This window comes from Benincasa hispida, unplaced genomic scaffold (assembly GCF_027475165.1).
Source record: "Benincasa hispida cultivar pf3 unplaced genomic scaffold, pf3_genome.v1.1 HicScf1848, whole genome shotgun sequence".
NCBI lineage: Eukaryota > Viridiplantae > Streptophyta > Magnoliopsida > Cucurbitales > Cucurbitaceae > Benincasa > Benincasa hispida.
Window position 1 is genome coordinate 1,140,306 of NW_028326240.1, and position 24,961 is coordinate 1,165,266.

The 24,961-nt window shown below is 34.3% G+C and overlaps 1 long non-coding RNA gene across 2 annotated transcripts; it reads left to right on the forward strand.

The window, feature by feature from the left end:
- Positions 1-12,137: 12,137 nt before the first annotated feature.
- On the forward strand, positions 12,138-16,828 carry LOC120087653 (uncharacterized). 2 transcript variants are annotated; one of them, XR_016526707.1, is made up of 3 exons: positions 12,251-12,714; positions 14,954-14,996; positions 16,112-16,828. It is a non-coding gene; the product is annotated as an uncharacterized LOC120087653 (long non-coding RNA). The 2 variants fall into 2 exon arrangements; XR_016526706.1 differs by lacking the exon at positions 14,954-14,996 and having other exon boundaries at positions 12,138-12,714.
- Positions 16,829-24,961: the final 8,133 nt, after the last annotated feature.

Genomic DNA, 24,961 nt, shown 5'->3' on the forward strand with positions numbered 1-24,961 from the left:
CAGGACGTGTTTTATTCTGTACAATTTTTTTTAATGTTCATAAACTTCTTTCAATAGGATACATCCAATTGTAACTAACCAGACCCACTACTTTGGTTTCATATGATAGATAAAGGGGAAGGTATACCATTACATTGAAGAAGGCTGATGACAATATTTTCTCCAACTTACAAAGTATGACTATGATGTCTGCTTGTAGTCGATTCAAATCACTTACACATATTGTTTTTGCACATAAATAACGAAATAATACACACAATTCAACAATTACAGTGGACACGTTCTTCGGTAAGTATGCTCGAATACCTTAAAGCGCAGTCTATGAAGCAAAACATGGCAGTCGTGTGTTTTCAGCCCCGATATTTTTCCATCTTTATCATTCACACATCGTGATATATTAGACATGAATCCATGAGAAAATTTCACTGACTTCAAAAACTTACAAACCACAATCCATTCACTATTAGTTAATTTATATGCTACATGTGGCTTTACAAATCTGTTACTGACTTGTATCGAGTGTAAGTCCTTTCTTATCTTCAAATCTTGTAGGTCTAACCGAGCATTTGTTGTATCCTTCGTTTTTCCTTCTATATTTAAAAATGTGCCTACCAAGTTGTCGCATATATATTTTTTCCATTATGCATTACATCCAATTTATTTCGTAATAATAGTCTGGACCAATATGGATGTTGGAAAAAAAATACTTTTCTTATTCCAATTTAGAATTTGTTTTCTTTTTTTTTTATCTTTCTTCAATGGATGTTGCTAAAGACAGGAAAGTTCAACATATTTATTTGTTGTAAGATTTCTTCTCCATTCATTACATCTGGAGGCGGTCTATGTTCAACTTTTCTATCATGTTGCCTACTTCTACGCCAACTATGATTCTCTAGAAGATAACATTAAAGTCCCATGAATGTTATTTTCCCTCTTATCCTGAAAGACGATTTATCTTCTTTGTATATGGAACATGCTTGATAACCTTTTGTACTCCACCCAGACAAGTCATCGTACGTAAAGAAGTCATTAATAGTCCATAATAAGGCCGCATATAGTTGAAAAAACTCATTGATAACATAATCATAAGTTTGCACACCAATAGTCCATAATTCTTTCAAATCTTCATTCAACAGCTGCAAGTAAACATCAATTTCCTTCCAGGAGATTTTGTACTAGGTATGAGCAAAGACAAGAAGAAGTTTGTCTCCTTCATATATTTCCAAGGTGGCAAATTATAAAGGATTTACACCATAGGTCACAATACTATACAAAGTACTCATGTTCCCAAATGGATTAAACCCATATAAAGCTAATCCTAAACGAACATTTTGGGGATCTAAAGCAATGGAAAATGACATAATACCTTATGTGGGACTATTTTACCCTTTCCATCATTAACTTTGTACTAAGAATCACCACAAACTGGGTATTGTTGTCAATCTGCAAATTCTTTCTAATACAATACACAATCACATTTGCACGCATGAATTGACTCATAACCTAGGCCTAAGTTATGCAATTTTCGTTTAGCTTCATAAAAGGAAGTACATATAGCGGTGTCAGTTGGAAACGCTACTTTTAATAGTTCTAACAACATTTCAAATGATTTGTTACTCTACCCATTTAAAACTTTGATATGCATCAACTTCACTAAAAAGTTCAAGGACGATAATTGCTAACAAGCAAGTATAGTTCATTACGTGCTTCCGCCATTAAATCCTCAAATAAGTTTGTGGTATCTCTTTCTTGACCATTAGAGGAATTTCATTTTTGATTCCTTCTTCATTTGCGTCTTCATTTTCAATTGGAACTCGTAGATCGTTTATAAGGTTCAACATTCTATTTTCTTCAACAACATTACACTCTATATTAGTTTCTTCATCATTATGTATTGAATAAGTTGTTTGTCTTTCAAAATCTTTAGATAAGTTGACTGGCTCTCCGTGATATACCCATTCACAATATGATGGTGATATTCCATATGTTAATAGATGTTGCTTCACACCCTTTAATGACTCCCATATTGAATTCACACGATTTTTGCATGGGCATCTTGTTCGTCTGGAATAATTAACATGAAACTTTGCCACATCTAAAAATTGGGATACTCATTCTCTATACTCGACCGACAACTTATTTCTAAATTTGATCCATTCTTTATTCATCCTTAAAAATAAACCTTTTATAACCCAACTTGTAATCTAAAACAAATTATAACTTGTGTTGTGTACATAATGAATGATGGTTAACTTTTAGAGGCTTATATATGCTCACAGAAATAAAAGTGGAATTATTATAGACTTATGGATGCGTTTCTCAACTACAAGTTAGTTATTGGAGTCTATCAATAAGCTATGTCGGTGATAGGAGTCTATCACAATAGAATTTATTATCGATACATTTTTCTATATTCGTAATTATTTAGAAGTGTCAGTGTTTACACTTAATTACTAGCCTTAGAAGTGCTACCACTTGCAGTTTGCCCTATTAGATAACATGAAGGTTCATATTAACAGTTAGTTGATTTTGAGATGAAACCATATTATCTAATACAATCAATATATCTCTTTTTCTATGTGGTCGAAGTATTGAACGATAAAAAAATGAGTGCAACACGGGACATAAGTAATTACTTTTCAGATTTAGATAAGTAGGTATCTAGCAATGGCAAGTACGAGCACAAACCAAAACAAAACTTTTTTTTTAAAGCTTTATATCAAAAGAGAAAAGGGAAACGAGTTACCTTTATTGCACTCCTTAATTTGAAGAAAAAGGTAAATAGATAAGCACGCATAGAGGGGAGGCACCGACAATGCGGCGATCCTTACCTTCAAGATCGACAAGCAATGACGAGAGGCACCAGAAATCCCTACCTTCAAGATCGATGAGCGATGGCGGCGATTGACGAGCGGGCACCAACAAGAGGCAACGAAATAGAAGAACGACGAGAGGCAACAAAATCCGGCAAAGAGAAATTGGCGCACAAACCCTAACAGTTTACAAAATCAATTTCCAGATCTGGTCTGGAAGATTTAAAGGCTATCTTTGGCACTTAAAATGTAAGCATCGGGAGATATGCATAACTTCCGACGAATAAATTCATTCGTCAAGAGTTCACGACCTATCTCCCGATGCGGTAGAACTAGTTATTAGGATTGGTGTCTTAATTCTCCCAGAGTCTCGTTGTTTTGTAAAGATACACATTGTTAAATGAATAAAATAAGTGTTATTTAATTTTGGCATTTACTCATATCCAATAAACAAAGCTTCTTGGTTATCTTATGTGAACTTAAGCATGTATATGTTATATACAAGTGGATCATGCCTTAAATGATAAACTAAATCGGTCTGTAGTATAGGATTAAGGTGGGATACCTGATCCTGGTGACACTACGGATACGACCCGCTTTATAGAGGTTTGCAAGTGTTGTAAACTACTACAGATGGTAGATCCTGACCATTCGTGTGGAGTGGAGCGGAGGTGTCCTATACAAAGAGTTTGTATAAGACCTAGACCACGAGGTGACTAGACTCTGTATATAACGCCGTTGATACTAGAGACTTGCATCTCACCTAAACGACCATAGGTGAACGACCTCAATCCTGAGTGTTTTGTGAATTCCTGTCTTTGAGGCCGGTCCTTTGATTAGTATGAGTGAGAGTGGCCAGATTGTCAACTCAACATGCCTACCTTTTTGGGGACTTGTCTGATCTGGGAGCTGGGAACTTAATCCACAATATGGAATTCACTTCTTTCCCAAAGCAGGGATAAATAGAGAGATTGCTCCCTTAAGGGCTGATTCCGGGGCTTGAACATAGTGGCCACAACTTCTCTTTGGAAGAGAAGACTCAATTATAATAGGACTATGATTTATGTTCATTAGAGGGATCAGTGGTACTTAAGAAGATAGATGTAACTACAGAGGCATAATGATTATTGGCCCAGCTGTACTTACGAGTGATTTGTGAAGGGTTGTTGCACTGCTCATTGGTTAAGATGGACATATAATATATCTGTAGTGAGGAGAGTTCAGTTGTCGGTCTTTAGTTGAGTGCTTGATAATTAACGAAAGGTGGATCCCGTGACTAAAGAGTTTAGTCAGTTATTCATGTATCGTTGGAGCTTCGGATCTACAGGTCCATGAGGTCCCCTTGGTAGCTTGGATTCATGTTGAAGGATCAGTTTTTTGTGTTGATTTGAAATGTTCAAATTGACAAGAGGTATTTTGATTATATGTGATATAATCGGTATGATGTATAAGATACATCTAGTGGAAGATTGATGTAAATGAGATTTACATTAAGTACCATGGAATAGGAAAAGAACTATGGTTTATATGTTTCATGAGATGAAATATTAAAATTATAGGTTATAAATATAGTATGATAAGTTGGTTATCATTTATATTTATAATAATATTAATTATTAGATAATTAATATTTTTTCTTTTAAATAACCAAATGTAGTGGGTGGTGATTGATCATGGTAACCGTGAGTTTAAAAGAAAATCGGTTTCCTATTTCGAAAAAGGGATTTATTTTACAAAAGATTGAAAAAGGTTTTGAGTTTTTTCTTCGGCGAAAAGAAACTCACGGAAGTCATCAAGTAAATACAAATTTACTAAACGACGACTGGACGAGCTAAATGATCATGCAGGTGCTAGCTAAACGATCGTGCAATGTTTACTAAACGGTCGCATAGCTTTGCTAGACGATCGTTGGCCCAAGGTAAACGATCGTGTAGAATTGACCGAGTTAGACGATAGAGCTAAACGATCGCATAGCTTTTGCTAGATGATCGCATAGTTTTATCTAAACGATTGAGCATCGACTTATACGATAGGTCTCCGACTTCTCCCACTTGCCCAGTTGTGTACGCGATCGTTGTTTCCTCCATTCATCTGCCTCACACAAAGTTCGAACAGAGCCCACCCTCTGGATTCTCACATCGAGAATACCAAGGTCGCCTTGTTGGTGGTGTCAGACTCAACTCGAGAGGTTTTTCGGAGGCCGTTCATGGTGCTGTGGAGGTCGTTCGCTGTTGTGGAGGATTTCGTGACTGAGGAGATCGTTGAGGACGAGCGCGAAGTGTTTGTGCTGTGTTCGTGTGGTGTTGCGGTCATGTAGTTCAAGCGTTCATGGTTGCTATGATCAATCATCGTGCGCATCAAAGCGTGGAGACGCTTCTACCTTTGTTAGTACAGGTTTTCCTTCTATACATTTGATGTTCATGCTGTAATTTCTCTGTATATTTGCATAACTATTTGTATCGAAGTTGACTGTAAATGTATTGTTGATTCATGATTGTAATTTGGGAATTGTCTTGCTTCCGCTGCTCACGAAAATCTTGATTACAATTTCCATCAATTAGTATCAGAGCCAGGTTCTTTGATATTCCAAATTACAGATCTGAATCGAACGGTTTTTACGGTCGTGGTGGGTTTCTGCATTTGTAGTTAACCGTTTATGCATTTGTGGATGAATTGATGAATATTTCGGGTTTAAATTGCTCTTTTTGTTAAAGCTTTCGTTATTACAAAGTGTTAATTGTAAGGGCCCCTACGTTTTTGGCCGAAATTAACTTTGCAATCGAGTCTGTAATTTGAAAAGTTCGAGTTCGTTGAGTCGTTCGTGATGAAGCTTTGGTGCATGGCGATGCAGTTCTCAACGAAGAAGAAGATCAAATGTTGGTCGGGTCGTGTAGCCTCAGGTAAAAGATCGTTGGGATTTAACTAAGCGATTGTTTAGATATTTTTTCTAGACAATCATGTAGTACTTTCTAAACGATTGTTTAGTTAATGCTAAGCGATGGGGTAAATCGTTTACCATATCGTGTTGCATTGGTTGTACGATCACATAGGCACTGGAGGTAGACGATCGTAGTGGGAGCATGCAATACTCGTCGTTTAGTAGAAGGCGCACGCTAGAGGATCGTGTAGTTAGTAAGTTTCATCGCTTTGTTACTACCTATGCGATCGCATGAATGTGATACGAAGATGCTAGCTAAGCGATCACTTAGGCGATGGTGCTTCGCGACATCATAGTCGCTTAGACGATCGCGGAAGGTGGGCACTGTGCAAAGCACGCTAAGCGATCGTGTACTTCAGGCTTCATCACTTAGTAAAGGTACACGATCGTATTGTAATGGCTAAACGATCGTTTGGATTTTTCTAGACGATCATATAGTAATGCTAAACGATCATTTTAACTCTGGGAGCACTGGTAAGCGATCAACGAAGGGTTTGTTTTATCGTAGACGATCACAGGGTGTTTTGTACACGATGGATGGTTGAAGAAGCAATGCTTTGCAGAGCGGTTCAAGACCTGGTTCGCCTGTTTGAACCAGAGACTCATTGTCTTTGTAATAGATAGCTTTCCCTTTTGTGTTTTAAGGCAATTTTACCCTGTTCATCATCTTTGATTGCTTATACATGTGATGTATGGTACTTATATGTCAAGGTGTTTGTCATATAGTTAAAAACCTACCTTAGGTTGTGCAATTACTCATGCATCATGTATTATAAATGTTATAATATTGCATGAAGAAATTACTTGAAAGCATGTGCATGCATCATGAAATATAAGAGTTATATTTTGCATGCATTGAGCATTATCATGCATCATCCTTTTATTATAAATGTTATAGTCTAAGGATGAATGGAAGCATGTTTTCCTTGTTTCATTGCAGTTTTGTATAAATGTTATATAAAGAAAGTAGCAATTAATGGACAATGCATTGGGCATGACACTTAGACCGTTTATAAGCGTTATGAATGTCTTGCATATGTTAGCTTCGCGTTGTGGTTGTTTCCGTTTATAAGTGTTATAAAGGAAATTAGACCTAAAATCAATAATCCAGAGTTGCATGCGGACTTAGGGTGAACTCAAGTTTTTTAAAAGGGTTTTAAAATTGGATTGAGATAGACCTAAGTTCAAGTAGTTCTAAAGAGTTTAGCAACCTAGATTAATCTTTTAAGATCGGTTTAATAGGATTAAATTGGTTGGAATAAAAGATTAAATTTTTTGTAAACCTATCTATAAGGGACCTTTTGTCTAAGGCGGGTTCTGGCTAGGCTGGGGTTCTTAAATTGATGAAAACGTAATACCCCTACCTGGGAACCTACCTGTAAAGGTAAATTAGATAGATTTTCAACAAGCATGCGACGTTTTGATCAAAGACTCCGTTAAAGAGTTTAATGGATGATGATCAAAAGTTGTTCAACTATCCAAAGTAAAAGTTACTCTTGGGAAAACCTAAAAGTCACTTAGTTAAGATCCTTAGTCGTGTTTTTTCTAAGTAAACTAAACCTTAGGTTATAAAATACTTAGTGGGAGGAGAAGGCGTATAAGATATGTCTATGATTCCACTCACGTTTCTCCCTGGATGTTCACACTGTGAGATTCATGCTTGTTCTCGAGATGCCACAAGATGCATCCCCCTTCGGATGGTGTTTGCATGAGTCAATATTAAGGTGGACGGAGAGAGTATTTATAGTAAGTGGGTGAAGGGTGTGTGCCAACACGTTCTATGGTCTCTGTCATTGGTTCACACCGTTAGATCATTCTGTACGCCCTCGTGTCGCCTTCGATGCGACCCCCTTCAGATGGGTAGTTGGTCAATATCAAGGTGAACTCTAGAAATGGATAGGGCCGCTTTAGGTTTTGCCCCAATCGGATTTTCCCCCTTCCGATTGGCCTTTTAGGACGGACCTCTAGGGCTTAAAATGGTAGGTCACACTCACGGGAGATTGTTAAGTAAGTTAATAATCTCTTGGTTAAATCAATGATGGCTAGTTGTTATAGGAGTAAGAGTTATTCTTGTATTAATGACTGGTTTAGATATTCTCAATGCAGAGGAGGGATAACTAACCTCCCTTCGGTGGCTTTTGTCCTAAATCTTTGAAGCGTCATTACGAAACTAGATGTCACATGGGGTTCATGTTAGTTTTGCTAAAACCTTATTGGATGTTGTTTTTTTTTTACAACGGGTATTTGCTTAAAATCTAACGTAGGTAAATGTGTTTTTCTTTTTAGCAACTCATTAGTATTTCCGTTTAAAGCTTTGAAAAATGACCGATTTATTACAATGGAAAGAATCGTGTGAACCGAGTGGCAAACGACCTCCATCCCACTACTCTCTAAAAGAGGAGACAAGACAATAAATATGATTTATTGGTCTTGGAGACATGTCTGGTAGAGAATGGTGATTCTGCCTAGATCCTAGATTCAAGTGCTACCAATCATGTCAGTTCCTCTTACCAAGGATTTAGTTCCTGGTAAACGTTACCACAAGGAGAGATGACTCTTCGAGTCGGTAATGGTGAGGTTGTTTCAGTTGTTGCTTTAGGCAGGCTGAAGTTATTTGTTGACAAGAAACGTTATCTGGTACTGGATAATATTTTTGTAGTTCCTCATATTAAGAGGAACTTAGCCTCGGTTTCTTGTCTCATTGAACAAGGCTATACCGTCTTCTTTTCTGAGAATAAAGTGTTTATTTTCAAGAATGGAATGGAGATTGGTTTCTTATCTAACTGAACAAGGCTATACATATAACTCCCGACGCGCTGATATACCCATCGAGAGTTACTTATATCTTTCGACGGTGGTTTTACAGCGTCTTGAGATAGCATATCTCTTGACTAGTGGACTCCCAACGGTGTTTTTAACGTCGGGATATCGTATGTTCTCTATAGGTCAATTAAATTAATCTCGTTGTAACGCTTGGGTCAAGCGTTGCAACGCTGGCCTCAGCGTAAGACATAGGCCTTATTGCGCGAACTGCTACACTCACTCAATCACCAGGCGCGCATGCGGAAAGGAAATTGTATCAAAGTTAGTAGCATTGTGACTCTTAGTGTGCTACTTCCTTCAAGCGTAAGGGAAGCATCATGACAACACCACACCACTGCCTACCAGCATAGCTTTACACTTGGATGGAGGGTTGGAACGCTCTCCTAGGGGCATTTTAGTAAGTTTGAACTATTTTCCTCAGTTAAAGCTATGGAGCTCCAATTTTGTTTGCTTAAGTCTCATTTTTGCTCTAAACGTCCATTCTACATCTTAGTTGCTCAATATTTACAAAATAGCATAGTAAACACATAAAATTCTACGAACGAGCCTGAATTAAACTAAGGACGATAACACTTTTATAGTGCTGTCATAATTTTGTTGGAATAAGGAAGCAAGAAGCAGAAGCAAAACAGGATCATTAAGTATTCTAATTAATTAATTTAGTTTCAAATTTAGCATGCTCATAAACTAAAAATAGAGTTTAAACACTAACCTTTGAAGTACCTTTGAATCACGAATTCCAGCTACAATCCTCCGTTCCTTTGGATGTCAATCACCACAAGGTTTTCCCTACTATTCTCTTGGAGCCTTAGATTGAGTTGTGGGACTCAAAACAAGCTTGAGTCAAAAGAAATTGGAGAGGAGGTTACTGGTTTTACACAGTGTGAAGAACACTTCTTCAAACACAAATTCTCAGCAAAATGCAAACTTTTGCATCCCCGATGAGTATTTAGAACTAAAGTTTATATTGCATGACATTCAAGCAACAAACTTTCTACATGAATTCCATCTCCACCTTCATTATTGAGCTGGAATTTTAGTGAAAACATGAGTAAGGTGCTTGGTTCCAAAAATGGGAAAATCCCACTTTCGATTTTTCATTTCTTTTCCTTTTTCATTTTGTTTTCAAAATTAAAAAAGATTTTCAGTTTTTAATTCAAAAAACAAAACTGAAATTTTATTAATTTTACAAAAATTAATTCAAAATTAAAATTTCTAATAAAATTAATAATTAATAATTAATTAAACAATTTAATTAATTCGATTAATTTAATATCAAATATTAAATTAATTTAATACAAATTCCATCTTCTTGAAACCCTAATCATGAATTTAATATTTAAATCATATTTAAATATTAACCAATTCTCCAAAATTTTTTTTTAATTCCAAAATTAAACGTGTAATTATATCACATATAATTACTAATTCTCCTTAATTCTAATTTGAACGTTTCAAATCAACTTATCACACTACTCTAAGGCTAATTCGTTTGTGAGCTAGTAGAGGAACCTGGTGGACCTACAGATCATGGGCTCCAACGATCCAAGATTAATTGGCTAAACTCTTTACACCGAATTAATCTTCATTCGTTAACTACTGGATCACTCCATTAAAGCTCATAGTTGCACTCCCCTCACTCTAGATATATTGTGTCACTTGATATAAACATGATTAGTAAGTTAACCCTTCACAGGTTGTTCGTAATAACGACTAGGTCAAAAGGTTGTTTTACCCCCGAAATTACCTCTTGTTTTTTAAGTCCTACTAATCCTTTAATGAATAATTGGTTTGTGATTCGATCATCAAACCGAGTCCCTCTCGAGCCAATGAGAGGGTGGGGCCCCTTGTTCAAGACCCGAAGTCAGAACTTAAGGAAACAACCTCTCTACTATCCCTAAAAGCGGGTAGAAGTGAACTCTATCTTGCACCCTATGTCCCCAGCTATCTACCCGGTCTTACCCCTGAAATGGGAGGCTTATTGAGTTCATAGTTAGCTTAGGATTTAAGTTAAGTTACCTAGGTCATCGTTGTGAAATTGTCAGTCTTAAACAATGAATCACTTAATAAAGTAAGAGTGACTTATTTCTTTGTCTGATCTTGCACAAACTCATTGCAGTAGATGCCCCAACTCCTCATGTCACTACATGTACGAATCAAGATCACTTCGTCTGTAACACTTTACAACTCCTTGTAACAACTACAGAGTGAGCTGCATCCGATAGTTTTACCTGAATAAGGCACCCAACCTTATTCATATATTATAGATCATTTAGACTATATACTCGAACTTGATCCACTCTTATATCTCTACATAAAGTTCAAGTACTCATGTAATAGTCATGGATCTTTTAGTTTATTGGATTTATTTCTAAAACGAAATAAGTAATTCATATATTCAATATAACTTTATTGAATCAAATTTCAATAACAACTTTATTGATTTACAGAATAAGTTTATCGTCTACAAACCACGAGTTTTAGGACATAACCCAACAAATTTTTTATAACAAAATAAAGCACAATGTCTATACATTATGCGAACACGTATAAAATATATGAAAGAAAAATAGGTTTATTAACAAAAATAAAACAATGTCACATGCAAAACCAACTTCCCAAACCTTTCAAATCCATAACATTCATATTTTTTGTATCTATTTGCGCTGCTAATTGTGCGTTGTACCGTGTATAGACTGTGTATTTGAAATGTTGGCAAATTTAATGACTACACACAAATCATTTTACATAGACCAAGGGTTTTATGGGCTATCTTCTTTCTAAAGTCATCGTTGACGCTCAAATCCAACCACCCACAACTCAGATCCCAACTAGTGGGACTGCTCGATTCGCCTAAGTTCATAATATTCCTTTGCAATTCATCCCCGCCGACTAGCCACTTTGTCCATACCTAGTCGCTACCGTTCAGATCCATTGTTGTGATTACTCAGATATGATTTCATTCACCATGCTCAAACCCATCTCTCGTGGGTTTCTTGATCCTGGATTTATTACCTATTGTCATCCACCAGCTATTGCAGATGAAATCAATTTGTCACTCGTGAATTTCTTTATTGTCTACATCTGTTGTGAATTTGCCTCTGTGATTCTTTATCGTTGAAGTCTTTTTTTCAATTATAATATAAATTAGAAATGAAAACAAAATCCTTTTTGAAAATTCTAAAAAAGACGATGTGGCCTACAAATTTAGTTAGAGGGTCATATGGAAAACAAAATAAATAAATTACAACCATTAGATTCGGTAGATATTTTTCCAATAAAAAAAAAATAGATATTTTCAAAACCACCTCTCGTTTTAGACATATATTGCAATTTCTCTAAAAAAATCTTCATATAGATTTGATTAGGGAAAAATGTTAGTAGGGAAGGTGGACATCCTTCTTCGAGAAAATTTGAGAAAGGATGAAGACAAAATATAGAATTTTTTTTCAACCTTTCTTTTCTTAGTAAAAGAAACATGAAATTTACTTAAACTTTAAGCTTATATACAATGAAAGAGAGAGGTTGCCTTTACAAAGGATTGCTTCATGGTATGTGCTCTGTTTTTTTTTTCCTACTTAAGCTTCTTGTTTTTCTTTTTCTTTTCTTTTCCTTTTTTTTTTTTGAAAAAAAAAATACATCTTTATTAAGACTCATGAGCCATACAAAGAGATACATTTCTGAGTTGATAGAAAGAGCCCAATTAGGGAGGCTATCACTGCATCTTGAAATTTCTAGCCTCATGGGCCATTCTATTTCCATTTCTTTTAACATGTACAAAATTTAAAGAGTTACAAAAAGAAGTCGGCTCATCTATTTTCTTTTTTAAACATTCAACCTCACAATAGGATAAGGCTTTACAATTTAGAAGATTAATTCTTGTTAGACAATCAGATTCTAAAATAATATCAAAGAAACCCCATCTTTCTGCCACTTTCACTCCTTCCAGAATCGCCAACATCTCTGATAATGGAGGCTCGGAGTTGTTTTGCATGTTTAGCATTTCAAGCCTGATAAAATTTCCAGTTGATTCCCTTGCAACGATGTCTATTCCCAGGTTTGAAGCTTCTTTTCTCCAGGCAACATCCACATTAATCTTCACAAAACCAGCTGGAGGGCGAATCCACTTAACTTGATTAGGTGAGCTTGTAAGGAATTTTTTTTTTTTTTTTTCTGATTTAGTGATTACATATTGAAATTTGTATATTCAGTCATATATTTCTGAATCCAATCCGCTCTAATTGAACTTTCAGGAATCGGGGAATCATTTACTAACTTATTCAGTGATATTCAAACCTTTCTTCCTTAAATTTTTTATGGTAGGAAGAATGTTATGAAGTGCTCTGCAAATTAAATGTTTTATTTTTTTAGGAATTTTTAATTTCCAAATGTTTCCCAAAACATTAGCCATTGGATTGAAGCTTGGACTATCTTCATTTATAATACTTCTCATAAAAAGTTGATAGCAGCTTTTCACATAATAGATTCCTGACTAGTTCCAAATTAGTTTGTTAGGAAGATTATTATTAGTAGTAGGAATTTTCCTGATATAATCCGCATTCTCATCATTTAATAAATCTTCTTAAATAGATTCTTTCCAACCACCCATTGGGAGAATGAAATCAGCAACATAAAGGTTCAATGTTAAAGGGTTAAAGCAAGTAGGCTTGAATGATGAAGGCTTTGGAATCCAAGGGTCTGAAAAGAAACATATTGAATTACCATTCCCAACTCTGTATCGAAGATCTTTAGATAGAAGTTCTATTCCCCATATAAAACTTTTCCAAATGAAAGATGAACCTGATTTGATGGATGCTTCAAGAATCGAACACTCATTAAAATATAAGCTTTTAAGGATGGTAGATACAAAAGAATTTGGATTGTATCATTCTCCAAAAGAATTTGGATTTTCTACCATTTTCCACACCTTTTGGCTATTAATGCTTGGTTAAAATCAAATAAAGCACAAAAATTAAGGCCACCCAATGATTTTGGTAGGCCTAACTTCTTCCATTCCATCCTCATTTTATTAAAAGTTGATCCCCACCAAAAATTAGTTAAGGCTTTTGTAATCTCTTCACAAAAAGACTTAGGAAGTTTGAATAAGCTCATGACATAAGTAGGAATAGATTAGACAATGCTTTTAATTAAAATTTCTTTACTAGCTTTCGAGAAAAATGCCATTTTCCAGTTTTGAATAGTCGTCCATATTCTTTCTTGGACGAATTTGAATTCAGCTGATTTAAACCTTGATAAATATGATGGAAGACCCAAGTAATTTACAATGTTGTTTTACATGGGAAATACCTAAAAGATTGCTTAAAAAATGTTCACGATCAGAACTCACATTAGATGAAAAAAATCATACAGAACTTGTCAAAATTTATATATTCACCGAAAGCTGCCTCAAATAGAAGTAAAATATTTTTAAGGTTAATTAATTCAGTTTCAGATGCTTTACAAAAAAAAAAATTAAACTATCATGAGCATATAATAAATGAGAAATATTAGGGCAAGATATATTGAGATGAATTCCAAAAATCAGATTATTCTGATTTGCATTTTGAAATATAGATGATAATCCTTCGACAAAAAAAAAAAAAAAAAAAAAAAAAAAAAAAAAAAGAATAGATAAGGGGATAGTGGATCTTCGTGGCGAACCTCTAGATGGAATAATATTACCTTTAGCGTAACCATTGATTATAATTGAGAAACTTGCAGAAGAAATACATTTTAAGACTAAGGATACCTAAGATGAATCAAAGCCTAATTTAAGTAAAATGTCTTTAGGAATTTCCATTCAACACGATCATATGCTTTACTTAAATCAAGTTTTACAGGTGTTGCTTTTTCTTTGTTTCCTTTCCGAGATTTGAGGAAATGTAAGTACTCATGACCTATAATAATGTTATCGTGAATTGAGCGCAGAAATGAAAGCAGCTTGTGAAATAGAGATCAACTGCTCTAAAAAAGGTTTAAGCCTGTTAGCTATAGACTTAGAGATAATTTTATAAGAAAGATTACATAAATTAATAGGCCTATAATCTCCAACTAAAGAAGGATTAGGAGTTTTTAGGTATTAAGACAATATTAGTAGAATTTATAGAATGAAAATCTTTCCTTTCATTTAAAACTTCAAGATATTTAGGTATGGTATTTTTACTTACAATACTCTGATATTTTTTTAAAGAAAATGGCAGAAAATCCATCTAAAGGTTTTCGATAAAAAAAAATGGGAGAGATCTTTTTTTTTTTTGGTTATTTTTTTGGTGATCAACATAGATTTTAGATGAATGGTAGAGATGCTTTGTTATTATTTTTTGAGTGATGACTTTTTAAACATATTTGGAGACTAACAAGTTACATTTTGAAAACTTAGGAACCAATGCACCACCTATTCTTAAAAGTTGGGAGGAAAAAAGGTACATTTTAAAAGCTTAAAGACCAAATATACCTACTCTTCAAAACTTGAAGACAGAAAAGATAGTTTTTTTTTTTCATTTTTTTAAATATAAACCTAAGCTATATTTTCTAATCAAATTAAGAATTGAACCAATGGATATAACTCAACAAATTGTAGCATCAAAGTAAATTAATGTTAATGGTAATTGTCATACATTCCCTTCATTAAGATAAGACATCCGCTCTTTGTCATTAGACCTCCTACCTCAAACTATAAACCTTATCTTGTATATTTGGAGTATAGCACATTGAAAGATTAAGCAACAAACCTTTAAACTCGTCAAATTGTATCAATTTTCACATAAACAATTACTTTCATCAAATTACACCTCAAACTTACATACGTGTTGCAGTCTTAACAACAAATTCCTATAAGAAGTATTACAAACTTAACCTTATAAAAATTCTTGTTTTAAATATCATTAAAAAAAAGTTTTCCGGTAGTGGTGGCCATGGTGACCGACGGTGAAGGTGGAGACTAATAGCGACAGTGGTTGGAGTTGACCAATAGAGGGTAGTGGTAGCCATGACAATATATATAGTATAAGTGAGATAGATAATTTTGGGTCGTTTTGGTAATTTTATGAATTACACAAATTAAGGAGAGATTAGCAATTAAACACTTAAAAACATTTTTCTAAAAAATGATTTTAAGTGTTTATTCTAACTTATTTTATAAACTCAGTTTTTTCAAAATTTATTTTGAATGGTTGTCGAATATTTGATTTTTTTTCTAAAATAACTTATTTATTTAATTAAACACTTGAAAAACTATTTTAAAGAGATCAAGGACCTTGGCTAGAAATTCCAATTCTCACAATTGCACATGTTTCTTTATTTATTATTTTGAGAAATTGTGTTAGATGGTCAAAAGAAAATATCCAATTAGAAAGATGACCACTTTTTGAATTGTATGATTTCCATCAAATCGAAAGTATATTTTCCCACAATATTAGCAAAATTCATTGCGTTTTTAAACTTGTTTAGGTGAGATTTTGTTGGGATTTGGATTTTAATTATTAGATATGATTTAAATTTATTTAAAATTATCATGTTGTTTTCTTAATTTTTTTAGAAAGGATTCGTCCCGTTGCTGAAAGCTATGTTGTCTAGGTGTGCAATCAACAAAAGGTTTCTTCCCTTTTCTTCTTCCTTTTGGATGACTCATTTACTGCAAGGATTGCAGACTTTGGTCTGGCAAAACTTTTGAAAAAAGATCAAACTCGAACTTTGACAACAATTAGAGGAACCAAAGGATATGTAGTTCCAGAGTGGTTTAGAAGCGTCCCCATCACAGTGAAGGTGGATATTTATAGTTTTGGGATATTGTTGCTAGAGATTATATGCTGTAGAAGAAATTTTGAGGAGAAAGCAAAGGATGAAGAACAAATGGTATTGGCAGATTTGGGTTTATGGCTACTTCAACGATGGGAAAATGGAGCTATTGATAGAAAATGATGACGAAGCAAAGATGGATCGAAGAGGGTGAAGAAATTTGTGATGATAGGAATTTGGTGCATTCAAGAGGAACCATCCTTAAGGCCCACCATGAAAAAAGTTCTACAGATGATGGAAAGTGCTATTGAAGTCTCTTTTCCCCTTCACCCATCTTTCTACATTAGTTCAATTTCCTAATACTTTCTTTTCTATGGTTTACGTTATATTATTTTCTTGATCAAACTTTCTTTTTTCAATAATTGCTAGATATGAAAGATCAAAACTATGAATCTGTAGAGAGGTAAGTTATGTCTCCTCTATGTATACTGGAATAAAAGAATACACTATTTTACTATTAAAAGTCCATTTAGGTATAACAAGAAGTCAATGGAAAGAGAATTGAAATATTAAGGTGATCCATTACACATAACGCAAATGTTCCACAGAGAGTCTTGGCAATTACATAAACAACAAATAAAGTACCAACAACGAACTGAGAGAATAAAACACAAAGTTTGGTAACGGTTCAATGATATACCACCAACGTTTAGGAGGCAGTATGTTTAGGAAAGATAAATTCACTAATATAAAAAGGTCAAGTGTTTACAACGTTGTATTTATCATTAAAATAATGACAATAAAAGCGACACAGATAGAGTCTAACTTATAATTGATCAACCAAGCTCCCCCTTGATAAGGGACATTTTCTCAATAGAACTTAGGCTCCTCCTAAGTTTCTGAATATTAGTGAAGAAAAACTTAGGCTCTCCCTAAGTGTGAGACACTTTGTCATCAAGACTGAAGGAATTGAATGAAGGAACTCTTACACAAGAGAACCATTGAGCGGAAGCAGATCGTTCCAAACCCATTGTGAAAGAACAAAGTATTTACAAACAAACAACAACAGTTATGCATCATTAAGTAAATTACAGCATGCTTTTAATTTAAATACACAAGGAATCAAGTGACATACCTTTGAAGAACTCTTTTTCAAGTACTCCCTTGATCAACACCAGTCAAGCATCCAAACAAACTCGATCAAGTGCATGAACACAGCGAATAACCAGTGAAAATCACGAACTGTCAGATCATCGCCCACGATCGAGTAAAACTCAATCTTCGACCCTCAAACAGTAAACTCGACACCACCAAGAGGTTACCTTGGTATTCTCGATGTGAGAATCCAGGAGGTATGGGCAATGTGTGGATTTGGTAGAGGGAAGGAGGAACTAAACGATCGAACAAACAATCGAGTAAATGGGAGAAAGAGAAACATCTATCGTATAGAGTTGGATACTCGATCGTATAGCAAACGAGGAGCTATCGTCTAGTAACGAGGATCTTGATCATTTACTCTCTCAAAGGCTATCGTATAGAATTTCTCTACCCAATCGTATATGATGCAATTCTGAAAAATGTAAAACATTTTCATTTTTATCCTTCAGTTATTAAAACTGATAATAACTTCCCACTTTTAACGGTTAAATGAGAAAAAATAAACCACCAAACAATTATCTTATAATTGTTCTATTATAAATAAATATAATAACTAATTTATCATATTATATTTATAACCTATAGTTTTAATATCACTAATATTTAAACCATAGTTCTTTTTCTCCTTTATTGCATTTAATATAAATCATATTTATATTAATTTCTCAATTAATGTATCTAATATATCAAATCAATTATATCACATATAATTGAATCGGTTTAATTATATCATATATAATCAAATTTCCTCTTGTTCATTTGAACACTTCAAACTAACCCAAAAACTGATTCTCAACATAAATCCATTGAGCTACCAAGGGGACCTTATGGACCTGTAGCATGAAGCTCCAACGGTATATGAATAACTGACTAAACTCTTTAATCACGATTCCACCATCCGTTAACTGTTGGACATTCCACTAAAGACCGACAGCTGCACTCTTCGCACTACAGATATATTTTTGTGTCCATTGGATATAACCAATCAACAGTACGATGACCCTAAACAAATCACTCGTAAGTACAGTTGGGCCAATTTACCATTTTGTCCCTGTAGTTACATTTAACTCCTTAAGTACCACTGATTCCTCTATTGAACAATACATCATAGTCCTGCTATGAGTGAATACTTCTCGAGCCATGAGAAGGTGTGACACCACATTGTTCAAGCCCCAGAATCAATCCTTAAGTGAGCAATTTATCTACTTACCCCTGCTTCTGGGAATGAGTGAATTTCGTCTTGTGTAGCTGAGTTCCCAGCTTCCCAACCAGACGAATCCCCGAAGTGGTAGGTTTGAGTCAGAAATGGAACACCCCTACCTGAGAACCTACTTGGAAAGGTGAATTAGATAGATTTGTTGCATGCATGCAAATTTAATTTGCCAAAAAACAACTCTTGCTTTTGATAATTAAACAAGCTCGAATCAAGTTTTATCAAACACTTTAATAGGCTATCATCAAATTTTCATGCATGCAACAAATCTATCTAATTCACCTTTCCAGGTAGGTTCTCGGGTAGGGGTGTTCCATTTCCGTCAACTTAAATACCCCCGCCTAGACAAAACCCGCCTTAGACAAAAGGTATAGATAGGTTTGGTACATATTTAATCTTTTATAAGTCAATTTAATCCTATTAGACCAATTAAAAGATCAAACTTACGTTTCTAATCTCATTAAAACCGTGATCTTAGGTCTAACTCAATCAAATTTTAAAACTCTTTTAAAACATGATTTAAGCCTAAGTTTACATGCATGTCTTTCTTATTGATTTTAGTTCTAATTTCTATTATAACTCTTATAAAAAGAAACAACTAAAACCATCCACATTGCTAAGCTAGACTAGGTATTTATAACTTTTATAAATTAACCTATGTGTCATGCCTCATGCAATGTTCATTCATTACTATATATAACTCTTATATAGATTGTAATACATGCTTTCATACACCCTTATACTATAACACTTATAATATAAAGATGATGCATGAGCATGCTTTAATGTAATTTGATCATGCAAGCTACTATATTATAACTCTTATAATATATAGATGATGCATGAATAAATGCATAACCTATGGTGAGATTTAAAACTATATGGCATACTATATGATATATAATTTAAACATACATCACATGTACATTCATCAAAAATATTAATGGACTGGGATGATATGCCTCAAGAACCAGAAATTAAAATTATCTATTACATTAACAATCAAGTCAATTAGTTCAAACAGGTGAACCGGGTCTTGAACCGCCCGGGCGAAGCCTCGTTCCTTTGATCGTGTAGCTTTTCCTTGTGATCATCGAGTAACGTTGATCGAGTAACCACGATCGTGTAGTATGGATCGAATGCCTTTGACCATGCGATGAAGCAGGAAAGCCACTCGATCGTATAGCGCACCAAGTATAATGCATGCCTAAACGATCGAGTAGATGACAACTATGGGATGAAGCATGACCGTCTAAACGATCAAGGAGCAAGCGTCGAGTATCACATACCGAGTGATCCAGTAGCCAGTGACTAGCGATGAGCATGCTAGCCTACTCGATCGTTTAGTGCACGTACCTACCATGCAATGAGTATCCCATACTCAGTGATCATTTACCCCCATCTTTACATGACCGAGTAGCCAACGCAACACGATCGAGTAAACTCTTTACTTGATCGTGTAGCATCAGCCATACGATCATTTAACAAATACTACATGATAGAGTACAACTTTTCAACACGATCGCCTAGCCAAATTTAAATGATCGTTTAGCCTGGGCTTCACGATCTGACCAACCCTTGGTAATCTTCCTCGAAGTAAACTGCATCTCCATGCCTTGAAGCTTCATCACGAACGACTCAAAACACTCCAAACACTTTGAATACAGACTCGATAGCAAGTTAATAATGCCTAAAAACACAGGGGCCCTTACAAATTAACTTTGAAATGTAAAAGAAAGCAGTAAACAGAGGCAATCATCCCAGAAACAACCATCAATTCACATCCACAAATACATCTAACATTTAAGTGTAATGTATATGCTTAAAACCCACCAAGACTGTAAATGCATTTCAATACATCAATGGAATTTAGAATATCAGAACAACCTGACTCTGATACCAATTGAAGATCTTACACAAGAGAATGATTCGGAGTTCTTGCAGAGTGGAACTGTGCAGTACCAGACACGAGATAGATCTTCCAAAGAACAAGGCTTTTTTCGAATAAGGCAATTCATTTGGGATCCTACAGATCCACTCTTTTTCCTATTCAAAGATCAGCCTTTTGTCTCTGTATTTTCACATCGAGAATTCTTTGCAGATGAAGAGATGTCAAAGGGGCTGTTTGTTCCAAACCCATTGTGAAAGAACAAAGCATTTACAAACAAACAACAACAGTTATGCATCATCGAGTAAATTACAGCATGCTTTTAAGTTAAATACACAGGGAATCGAGTGACATACCTTTGAAGAACTCTTCTTCGAGTATTCCCTCGATCAACACTAGTTAAGCGTCCAAGCAAACTCAATCAAGTGCATGAACGCAACGAACAACCAGTGAAAATCACGAACTGTCAGATCCTCGAACACAATCGAGCAAGACTCGATCCTTGACCTTCGAATAGCGAACTCGACACCACCAAAAGGCTACCTTGGTATTCTCGGTGTGAGAATCCAGGAGATGTGGGCAATGTGTGAATTTGATAGAGGGAAGGAGGAACTAAACGATCGAGTAAGTGAGAGAAAGAGAAACGTCTATCGTATAGAGTTGGATACTCGATCGTATAGCAAACGAGGAGCTATCGTCTAGTAACGAGGAGATTGATCGTTTACTCTCTCAAAGGCTATCGTATAGTTTTTCTCTACCCGATCAAATGTGATGCGATTCTGAAAAATGAAAAATATTTTCATTTTTATCCTTCAGTTATTAAAATTGATAATAACTTCCCACTTTTAACGGTAAAAGGAGAAAAAATAAACCACCAAACAATTATCATAATTGTTTTATTATAAATAAATATGATAACTAATTTATCATATTATATTTATAACCTATAGTTTTAATATCACATCATATGTAATATTTAAACCATAGTATTTTTCTCCTTTATTGCATTTAATATAAATCATATTTATATTAATTCCTCCAATTAATGTATCTAATACATCAAATCAATTATATCACATATAATTGAATCAATTTAATTATATCATATCTAATCAAATTTTCTCTTGTTAATTTGAACACTTCAAACTAAACTAAAAAATGATTCTCAATATGAATCCATTGAGCTACCAAGGAGACCTTGTGGACCTGTAGCTTGAAGCTCCAATGGTACGTGAATAACTGACTAAACTCTTTAATCACGATATCTACCATCCGTTAACTGTCGGACATTCCACTAAAGACCGACAGCTGCACTCTTCGCACTACAGATATATTTCTATGTCCATTGGATATAACCAATCAACAGTACGATGACTCTTGACAAATCGCTCATAAATACAGTCGGGCCAATTTACATTTTTTCCATGTAGTTATATCTAACTCCTTAAGTACTACTGATTCCTCTAAGAAACAATACATCATAGTCCCACTATGAGTGAACACTTATCGGGCCATGAGAAGATATGGCGCTACATTATTCAAGCTTTGGAATCAGCCCTTAAAGGAGCAATTTATCTACTTACCCCTAATTCGGGGAAGGAGTAATCCATCTTGTGTAGCTGAGTTTCCATCTCCTCAATCCGACGAATCCCCAAAGTGGTAGTTTTGAGTCGGCGATCTGACCACTCGTATCCATGCAAATCAAAGGACCGCCCTCATAGGCAGGAGTTCCCAACTCACTCAGGATTAAGGTCATGTTACCTATAGTCATCCTAGTGAAATGAAAGTCTTCATCATGAACAACGTTATATAACGAGACTAAGTATTTCGTGGTCCAGTCTTATACAAACTTCTTTGTATAAAGTATCCCCGCTCGCATGTCTAATACATGAATGGTCAGGATCAGACCATTTATAGCATTTTACAACACTTGTAACACCTATAATGCAGGCGACACTCGTAGCGTCATCAGGATAAGGTTTCCCTCGTTTATCCATATACTATAGACCATTTAGGTTATCACTTAAAGCACGATCCACTTGTATGTCTCCATATACATGCTTAAGTTACAACAATAACTAGGGATCATAGTTTATTGGTTTGTGGTTAATGCAACTAAAATATCTCATATTTCATAGATAGTAGTGAATAAAAATCTCATATTATTACATTACAAATATTTGTTCATACATGTGTTTACAAACTACAGAACCCTACGAGATTTAGGGCATCAACCCTAACATTGAATACCTCGGGGAAACGTGTGAACGTCGTGCCAATGTATAATCAATTTTGAAAAGCACATAAATCAGATAAAACTAACAGAATGAACATTGATATATAAGCATACTACTGAGAGGAAAAGGGGGAAGAGAGAAACTTACCCTCAAAGATTCTTCTTCTCGCAAAACCTTTCCATGATACAGAGCAGTACGAGCCTCAAACTCAACGCACTTCAATTTCTTCCTTGCTATTTTTCGACAAGGAGTAAAGGATTATGGGATCCTCTTGATTTTTGGAGAAGGAAAGAAATTACTGAAAGAATACTAGATAGAGATTGAGAATTATTTATCTTTGTTTTCTATAACTCTTATAGAATAACCGAAATGAGAATTTAATGTGAAAGAGTTTAAGGAGGGGAGTTATGACTCCATATCTCTTCAACGCCTAAAAACTTTTGAATATATATAGTTTTAATTAATAATATTACTAATTAAATATCATATATTTAATTTCATTTGAATCATATTCAAATGATATTCTCTCACATAACAAATAGTTTTAATATGAATTTTATTCATATTAGTTTTAATCCATAGTATTTATATGAATCGCATTAAAATAATTAATATTTGAATCTTTTTCAAATATATCACTCTCTATTATATAGTATTGACTATAAATCATATTTATAATTAACTATATATTATAATGCATCAATATATTGTAACATTATATTAATTTGAATCTCATTCAAATATTTTTATCTTTTATATATAGTATTAATTATAAATCATATTCATAATTAAAATCATATTCATAATTAACTATGTATCAATATATATTATACTTTATATTAATCACATTAGTATAGAATTTTCCTTAAATAATTTGAACACTTCAAATTATTCCAAAACCATTTATTTTTTGTTTTATTCTTAGTGAGCTAGTAAGGGGACATAATGGACCTATAGATTAGAAGCTCAAATGATACGCAAATAATTAACTAAACTCTTTAATTAATTAATCAACATTCATTAATTGCAGATCACTCCACTAAAGACTTACAACTGCATTCTTTGTACTGTAGATATATTTCTGTGTCTATGGATATAACTGATCAATAATAAGTCGATCCTTCACAAATCACTCATGACTACAGCTAGGTCAAATTACTGTTTTACCTCTGTAGTTACGTCAAACACTTTAGTACAATCGATCCCTCTAATGAACAACTAGTTATAGTCCAACTATAAACTAGACCCCTCTCTGGCTAGCGAGTGGGTGAGGCACCCTACTCGGACAAATCTCTTAATTAGTAGCCATATTGAGTCGACGAATCTAGCCATTCTCACCCATACAAATCAAAAGACTGTCCTTATAGATAGAAGTTCACAACTCACTCAAGATTAAGGCCAAGTCACATATGATTATCTTATTGAAATATTAATCTCTTCAAATTAGGGGTGAGCATCGGTCGAGCAAGGTCGGTTTTCTATGAAAACCACCACAAAAATCGCCCTCTTCAGTTTATAAAAGTCAAAACCACTCATAAAAAAAATTTGCTTAAACCGATCGGTCGATTTAGGGTCGAGTCAGTCGGTTTCGGTTTAAACTGTCCTTTTTTTCTGAAGTTTTAACCTTTTTTTTTTTTTTTTTTAACTTTTTCTAGTATCAGTTTCTAGCCCTTATTTAAGCATATAAATTTGGTTCTTCTTCTTCTTTTTTTTATTTATTTATTTTTTTTCTTCTGTACACTCTTAATTTTCAAGACCCAAAAATACATGCATTACGATTTAGGATTCAATTATGTTGATTAATTTTCAGGAAAGCCATATTCAATTAACCAATTTTAACTTTGAACCTATCAATAGACGTTCTAGGAATAGCCATCAAATGTCTAATTTACTATCGCTATTTATGACCTTATAAATACATTAATATGCAAAAATATACTTAAAGAAGATATTCATGCAAATTATGATGAACTGAGAATCGATTAGCATGCACGATAAAACCTCAAAATCAACGTCAATAATTATGCTTGGGAATTTAAATAGATTCAAAGAAAACACAAATCCGAATTGCAAGAATCAATTAAAAACATAAAACTCACGAAATTGACATCAAACCCTTGATCCAAGAAACTAGATGAAGATTAACTCATAAAT